Source organism: Camelus ferus, chromosome 2 (assembly GCF_009834535.1).
Source record: "Camelus ferus isolate YT-003-E chromosome 2, BCGSAC_Cfer_1.0, whole genome shotgun sequence".
Lineage (NCBI taxonomy): Eukaryota > Metazoa > Chordata > Mammalia > Artiodactyla > Camelidae > Camelus > Camelus ferus.
Window position 1 is genome coordinate 113,453,133 of NC_045697.1, and position 14,130 is coordinate 113,467,262.

Below are 14,130 nucleotides of genomic sequence, written 5' to 3' on the forward strand. Positions count from 1 at the left end.
ATTACTAGATATCCAGGAATAAAAATTTAAAACACACGGATTTAAAAAGAATCTTGAGGGTAGAGCAGAGGGTACAGCTCAGTGGTAGAGCATGTGCTTAGCATGCACCAGGTCCTGGGTTCCATCCCCAGGACCTCCATTAAAAACAAAAAAATTAAAAAAAGGACTGTTGTGTGTCAAATGTTCTCAAGCTCTTGATCTTTCTGAACCATTATTCAGATATTAATTTATACCTCCTTGAACTTAAAAACTAATAAAGGAAGACCAGAAGTTGTTTTAAATGGCAATGGCATTCAAGAAAAAGAAACACTTACGACAAAATATAAAATGCAATACAAACAATCACCATAGCACTGCATGGCTAAGTGTATGCGCCATCAGAGTAGCTCTCATAATCTCCGCAGCTCTTTGAGGAAAGCTCTCTTATTATTCCAGATGAGGGAACTGAGTTTACAGAGGTAAATTATTCAAAGTCCCTCACTGAAGATTTAGACTTAGGTCTGTTCAACTCCAGGGATGCACTCAGTCACATATGTTAAAAACAAGACAATGGGCCCAAATTCATTCTCTTACACTAAGCTCCACATCACCGAACTGAGACTTAATTACAGTTTTGACTCTAAGGGAATCTTAGCCCAGTCAGTCAGGAACTGCCTGATCAGCACTAGTGAGGTCATCTGCCTGATAGAGTCCTCCCATCCCCTAAAGAAAGATAACCTTGCTACGATCAGTCCCCTTTTTGCCAGTATGACTTCCTTTTCCCTCTTCTTTCCTGCCTATGACAGTCTTCCATTTTGTACAGCTTCTTTTCATCAGCTAGGTGGGATGCTGCTAAGTTCATAAATTGTTGAATAAAGCCAAAAATATCTTTAAAATTTACTAAGGGGAATTTTGATTTTTGACAGTTTTGGTGGCAGCAGTGGGATCTGAAGGTGACTTTAGATGGCTCTGGGTAAATTCCTATCAGTTCTGAGCTCTGCTCTCTTTGTATTTATCTTCTGATTTAATTGGTTTTTCAGTTCAGGGTGATTGGGCTTAAACTAGGAGTCTGTTTCACCCAGAACCCCAGCCCCTAGCCCTAGGTTTAGTCTGCAGTCCCATTTGTTAGGATTTGCTGGCTCAGCCCCCAGTTCCACACTAGGAAATGCTGATTGTTTGCACCTAAGTTCTTCTCTTGGCCAATGTACAGTGCCATCTCTTTGATTACTACTGGTGTCCACAGCTCTGTCTCCTTGGTTTATGTTGGTTTCTGTTAACGTGCATAAAAGGTAAATGATATTGTTAATGGAAATCTTGGAAGCTCAAAACTGCAAAATTCATGGTAGAGGTAGAGCACCTAAAAGCCATTAGAGTGCTCACCATTTAACACTAAGGCTCTGTGTTAAGATAAGTTGGTCATGCAATGGATTCGATTGACACCAGGACACTTGCCAAACTCAAGAAAATTTCTGAGCAATGTGGTACATTGTAAAACACTACAAAATCCCCAGCCCAGCAGCACATCCCTTGCAGGTATTAATTTTAGCTATAAGACACCCAAAGCTTAGCTGAATAAATGAGAGCCTCAAGTTTCAAAGAATTCAGCACATCACTTTCTGGCACACCTGCTTATTTTATGTCTGTGGTCCCAGAAGCTGTAAATATCTACAAAAATGTCAAAATCTTACTAAAGACAACCTAGAATTACAATGACAATTATGGGGAATGTTCCAATGAATGTTCCAAGATGGTTTACCTAAGAAGTGCACTTGAAAGCAAGAGAGCCCAAATTGAACAAACAGAATGGAATACCTATTTTAATGCCTATGTAGAAGCTTCTAGAAAGCGTCAAGATTCCAAAATAGTTTCATTGAAAGATATGTTGCAAAAAGCTAATGGAAAATTAAAGGCACGAGAGGCACCTAAAATAAGGTGACAATAAGATTGTCAGTAAGATGGCTGTGACTTCTGTTCCCCTCTATGCTCCTTGACTTGAGCTTTCATGTTCTACCAATTCTCTACCTCATGTCTTTCCACCCTGAAGACCTTTTAAACTAAGGCCACCCAAGGCTGCAAATGATCATCTTCAGGCATCTTTTTCACTTTGGTCAAAGGCCAAATTAAGGGCCCTAGTGACATAATTCCCTGAACACACGGGGAGGATCCCCAAAAGTTTTCTGAAGTATTTAGAATCCTTCTCAGGGCCTACGACCCTAGGCTGCCAGATCTTTATCAGCTTGTGCTCCTGCTGGTAGGACCTGGGGAAGCCCCAGAATAGATGCTGGAGGCAGAATGATACAACCCCAAGGATGACAATTGAGATCCTCGGTCTTCAATATGGTTCCCTTATAGGCCAGAAAAAGCTTCAAAATAGCAACCAATCTTTTAAAAGCCATTCCTAGAGTGTTTCCTGCTCATGCTAATTAGTTCATTACTCAAACCTGCAAACAAAAGAAAGATGGACATGTGGCAGACTTTCACACCTGTCTGAAAGGTCTCTTTCTGTGGCATTTTGGGTTCCACCCAACAGATGGTGCTCCCCAACCTTCTCTAGCTGCCTTGCTTGTCAACAGATTATCTCCTGAGACTAGTGGACTGAGTAGAAGGCAGAAAAGATGGTGGGAAGCCACGGGTCTGGCTGAATTCATAGCCATAAGTGGTCACTTTGAAAGCACCTTGGAACAAGACCACAAACAAAAATCTGCCAAGTTGTTAGCCTTACAGCTGCAGTGGCTCCAAGGCCAGAAAATTAAAATGACACCTTGAATTCAACACCATCTTGAATGCTCCCTCCCAAATTGGTTCCCTATGGGTACCCTTCCCAGAGATGATGAGTCTCTGAGAGGTTCTGCTGTAAACTGCTCCCAGTTGTTCCCTTAAACAGCCAAGAGGAAACTAAAATTAAAATTAGTGGAAAACCTAGCCAACTTCTAGTAAATACTAGAGCCAGGCACTCTAAACCTCACACTCATAGGACAACAAATCTGTCAGATTAAAAAAAAAAGAAGTTTCCATAGTGGGAGTAGCCAGTAAAGTTCAGAGAGTTTCTGTCTCAACCAGTGCAGGTGACTCAGAGTTTTTTCACTAAAAACATTCATTTTCACTGTGTAACACGGCCCGAATTAATCTATTAGTTAGAGATACCCTCTTCAGATTAAAAAGCTGGTATGCTTTGCCTCTAACAGAGACCTCATTTTAGAAGTTTCCGGCCAAGCTGAACCGTATCTTTCATGTTTTTTAAAAATAGAGGCAAATAAGTACAGACCTCATTTTACTGCATTTCACTTTATTGCGCTTTGCAAATGTTGTGTTTTCTACAAATTGAAGGTTTATGGCAATTAGTCTATCGGCACCATTTTTTTCCAGCAGCATTTGCTCAGTTACCAAAGAAGCATCCATAAAGGATTTTATTTATTTGCTGCAGCAGTTAGCTGAAGGACATAAGGGTCCGAGGAGAAACTACAATTCTCTGTAGACACTGTTCACTGCTTAGATCATAATCTAAGCACTGAAGGAATCCAGCCAACCTCACAGAGAATTCAACTAATCCAGGAATTCCCTGGGCCCAGAACCAAGAGACAGCTGCAAGGTTCCTGAGGCTGACTGACTGCTGCAGACTGCAGCCTTCTCATTTTTCTCTATCAGCTTCCCCGCTTTATGAACTTATTAAAATGTCAGTCCCTGAGCCCCTTTCTTGGAAGGTAAACGTGCCTTCATAAGGCTAAAGCAAGTACTGCAAGAACCACTTGCCCGAGGTCTACCTGACCGTCCAAAGCCTGGAGCATGAAAGAGACAGCCGCGCCCTGGGAGGGCCCACGTGGGGACACGGTAACGGACACAGGCCTCTTGCCTATTACAGCAGGCAGCTTGAGTCCGTGGCTCACGTCTACCCAGCTGCCTTACGGCTGTAACTGCAGCTGCAAAAACAGCAGAAGGCTCAGTGAATTTAACCCTAGGGAGGGACATCTATTAACAGTCTCCTCGGGCTGGCCAAAGTCTTCTGAATTCTGAGCTGACTCAGCATTTCTCTCAAGCAGACTGACCTCCCAAGAGACCCTTCTTCTGCTTTTCCCACCTTAGCTGCATTTTAAACGTGGCAACATTCTTAATCTTGTTTCTACTCCCACTTGATGGGGTCAAATGACAGCCAGGGTAATGACGTCTCACTTTGTGATGCTATGTCCTGAATTATCAGTCTTCTTTTTTTGACTTATCCTGACCTAATTTTGTTTGTTGATGGGTCTGTGAAGGAAAAATGCTGCCTGCCGTGTCAGTAAATAAAGGATGCTGTGGCCATCAAGTCCTCAGCCACTATTTTTGCCCCCGATGGTGAGCAGGAGGGAACTCAGGATGCAGACAAGCAGGCAGCTTGGCCTCTGCCACCACCTCCAATAGTGCCCCTTGAGGGGACTCAGGACAGGAAAGAACAAGATACTGGCCCTAGATGGTTAAGGTGCACATCAAAGGAATGATTTCAATGAACCCAGACTCTTGTATCTTCCCATACATAGAAAAGTGCCAAATTCCTAAACCTGAGATATCTGGTTTGCTTTATTTAACAGTAATCTTTTGATGTTCTGACTACCTAGTCTTTGTTGCAAAACGTCCTATATATCCTGGCTCCTCCCCTACCTCTTCAGAGCTGTCCCTCAGAGTGATCTAAAAGGCTGTCATCCTGGGCTTGAAATCCTCAGTAAGTCTATTGAATAAAACATAACTCCCAACTTTTAGGTTGTGCGGATTTTTCGACTGACAGTTCACACTGTAAAAAGGAAAGAAGGAACGTCCAAGCCGGCTGTGCAGTTACTGCCCAATATGAACTACTTGAGAGGGTAAGTCTCCCACAAGCTATGTCAGCCCAGCAGAGTTCCACCTTACCTGAGCCATTACCACCATTACCACCATTACCCAGTGATGAGAAGGACAAACATTAATATTTATCCTGACAGCTGCTATGCCTGTGGAGTGGTCCATGATTTGGGGGATGCTATGGAAACAGAGGGGTTTTCTTATGTCCTCTGAGACTCCAATCAAAAATGGAAAGCAAGTGAACAGCCTTCTTGCTGCTATTCTCTTACTTTCTGAGATTGCTGTCATCAAAGTTGAGCCGACACTAGGGAGACGGAACCCGAGTGTTGGAGAAATGCCCTCCCTGCCTGCCTTTCATGTGAAGGCAGCAGCAATGGAATCTGTAAAGGTTGTGGTACCTGCGGATGAGATGTCTATGCTGCTTATGCAAAAATGTCTCCTTGTCATCAGCCTTTCACGACTCTGATGTCCTTGTGACATAACAAGTCTACTTCTGAAGCAGAGAAATGACTTATGATGGGTAAACAAACAATGGTTGTAAATTCTGTGAACAACTGGGGCTATGGGAAACCCAAGGTGGTCGTTTGGTTCTCCTTTGCTCCCTGCAGAACCCTATCTTTCAGTTCTCGCATTCTTTCACCTACCATGGTGCAGCTAAGAGGACTCAAATTGCGACTAGACTTTGGTGGGGAGACTTCTATAAAACTGCAAAAACAACTCACTTCCAATGTCTGATCTGTCAATTCCATAATCCCAGATAACCTATTTTTGCTTCCAGAGGCCTCAAACTTCCTCCATCTTGACAATTTGAGCACCTGGACTTTGTTCAACTGTCAGCAGGATGGGTTATCAGTACGTTCTTGTTGTAGTAGCTGTGTTTTCAGGATAGGTTGAAGCCTTCTCCTGCCACAAGACTGATACCTTCACAGTGCCCAAAAAACTATTAGAAAATGTGTTTTCACTTGAAGTATGCCCTCTGCAATCTCTAGTGATTTAGGCAACTACTTTCCTGGGTAAATCATACAAGCTTTACCAAAAACCTTGCAAATTTCTAGAAAATATCTCAGTCCCTGTCACTCTCAATTATCAGGCAAGATTGAAAGAACTAGCGAGATCTTCAAACTCAAAATCCCTAAACTTGCTAAAACTACTGGACTCCCTTGGCTGCAAGTATTTGTTGCCTCTGGTCTTGCTGAGTGTTCGGAGCACTCCCTTAGGGAAACATAAAGCCACTCGATGTGAGATGGTCACTGGTAGGTCAATGTCTGTTGGTGTACATCTGCCTGCTAATCCCTTGTTCTCTCATGCTAATATGGCCAGATACTTCGGTCTTTAATGTCTTTTGCTAAAGCCTATTACCAACAGGCTGAAGAAGCCTTCTCAGAGCCCAATTTGAAGGACTCTGTTGGTCATAGCTTGGAGTCTAGCAACTGGGTATTTTTGAAACATCATCAGAGGAAAACAGCCCTCAGACGCCTGTTGGAAGGGGCCTTACCACTGATGCTGTGGCAAAACCAGAAGGCATTGAGCTTTGGGCACACACGTCCCAGCTAAAAAGGGCTCATTCGGATAACTGATTCTCTTCTCACACTTGTGACCTTAAAGTCAGGTTTGACAGAAAGAAAGCTGACAACATCATGTTCTTGACAATTTCTACCCAAAACTCAAGATGGAGAATTCATAGTTTAATTAAATAAAATCTTTTTTTTTTTTTTTTGTCATTTCTCTACTCTGGCATTGGCTTGAAAACACAACACCATCATCCCTATCTCCCAGGCTATATATAAGGGGGTAGAGGTAACATTTCAGACTGCTATATCTGCCATCCCAACTCCAATCTGTTCTCCCTGTGACCAACTTTTCTTCCATTCCCAATGATACTGTAAACATCTATCAACTCCCCTTGGAAGTCACCTACTGAGTTTGAACACCCAGTGCCTTGTTTTTTACCTTTCTTTGATTACAACTGTACCTGCCCAGTTAGACATGAATACTTTTGCAAACCATAGTACATTTACACCTCCATGCTCTTATGATTATCTAAATCAGATCTGCCCCCAATAATGAAAAATGCACCACCATCAGCACCTGTCTTTGCAAGAACTTAGAACAGCTTTTTATTTGAGGCTAGGAGATTTACTTCCTGAATGTGTTGAAGACTTAACTGACGCCTGGCTTGAATGGACAAGTACAGTAATCCCTGTGAATAAACCCATGAACAATGCCATTTTAGCAAGAGTGGTTTATGCCCAACAGGATTTATCTTTGTCTGTGCTGATTATTATTCTCCTTGGGTCTATGAATGTCTAGACGGCTGATGCATGACTGGCTAATACCTCTTAGGTTATCTAACTGTGCCCCTAACTGTCCACAACCAAACTGAGACATCACATTGGTCAACTCACCTGAATTTACATTGCATTAGAAGGGACCTACCAGGAGACATTCATGATGCAGGATTTACTTCCTTTGGCAAATTTCTACTTCCCTGGTTAGAAATAAGTCCCAATGAGGCTATGATCAGGAACCTCTCCTTAACTTTGAAGATACTGCAGAATCTACCACTGTTAAAGACATAGAGGTCCAACAAAGATCCTAGACTCTCTGGCCAAAGTTGTTCTTGATAACAAGATGGCCCTCGATTATCTTTCAGCTGAGCAAGGAGGTGTCTGTGTGTGGCCAACACCCCCTGCTGCACCTGGACTGACACTTCTGGGGAGGCTGAGGTTCAGTCATGTCAGATCACTGAGCAAACCGCTTGGCCTAAGAAAGTGGCTCTTTCAATGGTGTCTCTCTCTCTCCCTCTCTCTCTCTCTCTCTCTTTTTTTAACTTATTTGATTCTGATTAGTTTGGCTCCTGGGAACCATGGCTCTGAAATGCATTCCAGACTTTAGGAATATCCTGCTCATAATAGTTTCCCTAGTGAGCTGTGTTCTCTCAAAAGCTTTAAATGCATGTTGGCAGTCTCTAACCACCAAGCAATAACCTCCATAAGACTGGAACGTCAGAAAAGGGAGGAAGAAAATGGCTGACTTAAAGAATGTGAACCCAAAGTTATGACCTATGAACACCACAGAGATTCAGCAAAAAGACTCATAACCTGTCAGTACTACATAAGGCATCAGCAAAAACTGTGAGGACTTCAGAGCAGTAGCTGGGAGGGTCACTGATGCTTTAAATTTTGATCACATCTCTAAATTAAGCTGAGTCTGGTCAATAAGGGTTAATTCTTAAAAGCAAGAAATCAGGCCCCGAAATGGAGTCACTTATGCTGAGATCCACATCATCAAACCCAGACTTACTTAATTCCAGCTTCAGCTCTCGCAGAAATGGAACTCTACACCACCAGTCAATCAGGAATCACCAGATCAGCACTGGTGAGGTGATTTGCCGGCTAGATCCCCGCCTTTCCCTAAAGGAAAGTGACCTTGCCAAGACCAATCCACATTTTGCCAGCATGACTTCCTTGCTCCCAATCCCTTCTGCTTAGAAAAGTCTTTTCTTTTGTGCAGCTTTTTGGAGCATCTTCTTATCTAAAACGGGATGCTGCCCCATTCATGTGTTGTTGAGTAAAGCCAGTGAGCTCTTTAAAATTTACTCAGTTACATTTTGTATTTTTTTTTTAACACTTATTACCTCAGAAATAAAAGATACAGTTGAGTTTAAGCTCTTGCTTGTCCTCTATAACAGTCAAAACAAACTTTTCTAATTTATGGTTTCCTTAGGCTTCAATTCTTCAACTTTTTACCTTCCTTATTTTGTGAAGATATATCAATCTCATTAGTTGGACATTTTAAAATAAGAGTACTTGACATACTGCAAAAAAAGAGAAAAGAAAATGTATTTATGTTAATTTCTCCATGAATTTTTCCTCTTCTCTCTGGTTCTAATTACATCTTTATCATGGGCAAATGATTCAGCCTCTTCTTGCCTTGATGTCTACAATCATAATCTGTAACTCTGGGAAATAAATAGTCAAGTTTCTCTCCAACTCTGCTGTACTGTCCTGGTTGAAAAACTGGATAGAAGATTAATGTGTAAACAATGTATCTAAATTGATATAACTGAAAATGTATATGTACATATTGTTTGTTACTTGACTATGGAGAATTATGTAACTAAGATTTGTTTAAAAAAATGTTATTTGTGGTTCTTCTCTTAGAGCCAAAGATAATTCTTGGGTACTTTGAAAGCTGCATAAGGAATTTCATGGCCCTGAGTTCAGATAAAATTAATGACTGTACTTTAGTGGCCTGACAAATCTCATCATCTGTAGATAATCACAGATCAAGCTCACGGAATTTCAAAACAGTTCCCTTTTAAATTCTTGGCTCTGCCTCTTATTAGCTGTGTGACTTCAGGCAAGTTATCAAATCTCTCTAATCCATTTACTCATCTGTAAACAGCATAAGGATACTTACCTCAGGGGTTGTTTTAATAATTATATTAGATAAAACAAGTGAATCACTTGGCACTGCCCCTAAAACATTGTGAACACTCAGTGCAAACTTGCTCCTGCAATTCCACCCATGATCATCTTTATCTTTCATCTGTCTCTCCTCTCCTGTCTGTATCATCAAATATCCTGTAACCTTCCCATCTTTGAAAATAAGCTACCTTAGGCCCCTAGGTAGGTATCCCTTTCTACCTCTTGTTCTGCAAGTAGGATTAATATGCTGGTCACTTCCACATTGTTATCTCATTTCTTGACATCTCTATCCTCATCTCTGTCTCTGTTTATCCATCTATCTCTCTGTCTATTCCTTTGTGTGTGTGTGTGTGTGTGTGTGTGTGTGTATGTACTCTTCCGTGTCCTTTTACACCTCATGTCTAGTTCACAAGAACATCTTGTTGTTTGCACTTTTGATGTAGATTCAGAATTTGCCCACTTAATTGTCCCTTCAGGTACCACTTATGTCCAAGCCATTGTTACCTCTTGCAGGACTCCTAAAATAGCCTACTGCTTATTTTTTTTTTCTTTTCTGTTAATGGTCAAGGTAATGAAAGAATGAGTAATAAGTAGCATCTATCATTATTATGTTTTTATACAAATAAAAAACATTTAATCCTAAAGATGGATGCAGCTGCCACTGGACTGTGGAAAGTCCTCTGTACCTCTAGTGGAGTTATTTCTTCCTAGTTGGGAGCCATTCATTTACAGTCATCCCTCAGTGTCTGCTGGGGATTGGTTTCAGGACCCCTGCAGATACCAAGATCCATGTATACACAAGTTTCTTATATAAAATGGCATAGTATTTGCATATAAATCTATGAACATCTTCTTTTATACTTTAAATCATTTGTAGATTATAGTATCTAATACACTGTAAAAGCCATGTAAATAATTATAAATACAATGTAAATTCCATGTAAATAGTTGCCAGCATGTGACAAATTCAAGTTTTACCTTTTAGAACTTTCTGGAAATTTTTGAATATTTTCAATCCATGGTTGGTTCAATCCATGGATGCAGAATCCCTGAATATGAAGGACTTAGTTACTATATTTATTTAATCAAGAAACCTTTGTCAAGTGCTAACTACTTAGTAGGATCTGTGCTAGGGAATGAAAAAAATAAATAAAAATTCACATTCAATATCATCTGGGAGATTTTCTAGTAGATGATATGGGAGAGTTAAATCTTCCACAAAAAGTGAGACAAGAGTGTTTCTGATCTTCTTGAGGGTCAATGAATGTGGCTAAGACGAAAGAAAGAAAGAAAGGAAGAAAGGAAGAAAGGAAGAAAGGAAGAAAGAAAAGAAAGAAAGAAAAGAAAGAAAGAAAGAAAGAAAGAAAGAAAGAAAGAAAGAAAGAAAGAAAGAAAGAAAGAAAGAAAGAAAGAAAGAAAGAGAAAGAAAGAAAGGAAGGAAGGAAGGAAGGAAGGAAGGAAGGAAGAAAGAAATAAATCCTGCTGTATAGTAAATAATGCACTCATGATCATGGATTCTGACCTCCTGAGATTGCTCACTCCAGCTTTAAGTATTCAACAAGGGGTGAATATTCCTCATGTGAGAAATATTGAAACAGTTGGAAGCAACAAACAACATCATAAGCTTAGTTGAAAGAACACAATGTTGGATACTTGCCCATTTAGTGACTGGGTCATTTGCTGCAAGCAGAACACAACCCCTGGGCTATGAGCAAAGCCTCGACCCAACATCATACCATGTGTACAGAGACATGGTCATCAGCAGGCGATGTTGGTACTCAGCTGGAGGCGAACTGCTAGATAAACAGCTTGCCCCCGAGGCAAACAGATATCAACAGGAAGCAATGCTGTTGGAGGGAGCAATTTCAAACTCTGCAGGCAATGCTATATTTCTTGTAAAGTGTTCTTTATTTCCTGAAGCATAATTCAAGGGAAATCATTTTGCCATTTTCGATACCATAACTTTGGTTTCTTTATTTATAAGCACTTTATTATTTTCTCATTGTAATAGAAACTTTCATTTTGAGTCTGTTCTTTGAGATATTCTGATGTATTATTTGTTGGTGGTGATTTTTGCTGGGCTCTCATAATTAGGATCATAAACAGCAGGTGCCATAGAGTTTTGTGAGCTGTCAAATTAGGTGTCTTGGGAAAATGGCAATTATTTCATTGAATACAGGCAATTCAGCACTCTAATAGCACAGTCCTAATGGATCTCTATATCCTGGACATGATTCACTTTATTCCCATTTCTGAAACATTGTGTATTTAGGTGTGCTCAAAACAAAATTTTATATCGGAAAACTAATTGATGACTTAAGATGTTCAATCTAACAGTTAATAGCATGGTCTGTCCAGCAACTCAATTATTTTAACTTCTGAGGACAGTAGACGCTGCTTGATATTCTGCTCATATGCCTTCCTCTCAGTTCTTGGATCTATACTGTTGTCACTTCAATCACGTGGTTCTGGTAGATTGATCTAGGATGCAGTTCCTGACCCAGTTTGGCTCCATTATGATATTTCACCTCCCTGACTACTGTTACTTGTCCAAAGCTGGAACTTTATCCAATTCGTACCAATAAAAACAATTCCTAAAGGGTTTTAGGATTAACTTCAGGCAAAAAGAATTTCAGTTTTTCTTCAAAAGTAATGAACAATATTAATAAGATCTTTGGTGCTTTTGCTTCTAAGCCAGTGGGGAAAACCAGATTGAATAAGGAGAATCTATGCAGGAAAAAACAAAAAACAAAAAACAAAAAACAGAGTAAGAGGTGGAAGGAGTGTATCCTGGTAATTTTCATGTCCTTTGATCCTGTCACCCTGTGGCCCAGGTACACCACTGTTCTTGAAAAAGATTGGTTATTTGTGCCAATCAATCTTTTGTATAAAACTGAGTCAGTTCAGGTAGATTTCTGAAATTGTAATTAGAATATATCTGATACATATGGCAAGGATCTCTTACGAGATGTCAGTCAGGTGTTAAAGTCCCCTACTATTATTGTATAATTGTCAATTTCTCTTTTTACATGTGTTATTATTTGCTTTATATACTTAGGTTCTCCTGTATCAGGTGGATATATTAACAAGAATAATATCCTTTTTTTGTCATTATATAATGCCTTTCTTTGTCTTTTGCTATAGGCTTTGTCTTAAAGTCTATTTTGTCTGTTACAAATATTGCCACCCCTGCTTCCTTGTCATTTCCACTTGTATGAAATATCTTTTTCTATCCTCTCACTTTCAGTCTGTGTTTGTCTTAAATTCTGAAGTGATTCTTTTGTAGGCAACATATAGATAAGTCTCTTTTAAAAAAAATCTAACTAAACATCATATGTTATTTAATTGGGGCATTTAGTGATTATTGATAGCTATGTACTTATTGCTATTTTGTTACTTCTTTTCTGGTTGTTTTTGTAGTTCTTCTCTGTTCATTTCTTCTTTTTGTTTTTTCTCTTGTGTTTTGATTATTTTCTTTGTAGTATGCTTGCGTTTTTTCTTTTAAATTTTTGTGTATCTGTTGTAGGTGTTTGATTTGTGTTCACCCTGGGGTTCCTATGTGTTGACCTGTAAATATATTTACTTGTTTTAAACTGGTAATAATTTAAGTTCAAGCACATTCTAAAAGATCTATATTTTTTTCTCCCCTCCACTGCCTTTTGTGTTTTTGATGGAATATTTTATATCTTTATGTTGATCCCTTTACTGTTTATGTTACTTAGAGTTCCTTGTATAATCTATTTTTTGTCTTGTAATTTTTGTACTGGCTTATTTACGTGGTTGATCCTTAGTCCTTACTATGTATCTGCCTTCCCTAGTGGGCCTTTTCCTTTCCTATAGATTCTTACTTTCACACTTAGAAAAAATCCTTTAAAGTTTCCTTTAGGGTATGTTTAATATTGATGAACTCGTCTAGTTTTTTCTTGTCTGAGAAGTTCTTTATCTCTCCTTTGATTCTAAGTGATAATCTTGCTGGATAGACTATCCTAGGTTGTCTGGTTTCCTTTTAGGATTTTCACCTTATCATTCTACTCCCTCCTGGACTGCAAAGTTTCTACAGATAAATCAGCTGATAGCCTTAGGGGATTCCCTTGTATATGACTCTTTCTTTTACTCTTGCTGCCTTTAGAATTATCTCTTTAACTTTAAATTTGCCATTTTTATTAAGATATATCTTGCTGTGGGTCTGTTTGGGTTTATCTTGTTTGGGACCCTCTGTGTTTCCTGTTCCTGGATGTCTGTTTTTTTCTTTATGTTTGGGAAAATTTTCAGCCATACTTTCCTCAAATACATTTTCAATCCCCATCTATCCCTCTTGTCCTCCTGGGACCCCTTATAATGCAAATATTAATGTGTTTATTGTTATCCCAGAGATTTTTTAAAATGCTTTCTTTTTTAATATTCATTTTTGTTTTTGCTTTTCCAACTGGGTGATTTCCATTGTTCTATCTTCCAGATCACTTATGCATTCTTCCATGTCATTTAGCCTACACTGTTCATTCCTTGTAGTGCATTTTTAATTTCAGCTATTGAATTCTTCATTTTTGATTGAGTCTGTTTATATTTTCTAGTGTCTTGTTAACAGTTTCCCTGTGTACATCTCTTCTTTCCTCTAATTTAGTTAACATTTTTATTAGCAATTCTTTATCTGGTAAATTATTTATTTCTGTTTCATTATTTATTTTTTAGGATTTTCCTTTGCTCTTTAAACTGAGAGCAATTTCTTCCTTTTCATTTTGCTTAACTTTCTCTGCCTCTTTGAATTTAGGTCAATTATTTACCAATTGCAGTCTTGAATGTGTGTTCTTAAGAGGAAATGTGCCTTTGCATACTGTTTGTGCCCAGTGCCTTTAGTGGGAAGTCTGGATTTGACATAGATGCCACTTACATCTTTTTGAGTGTGTGCTGGCAG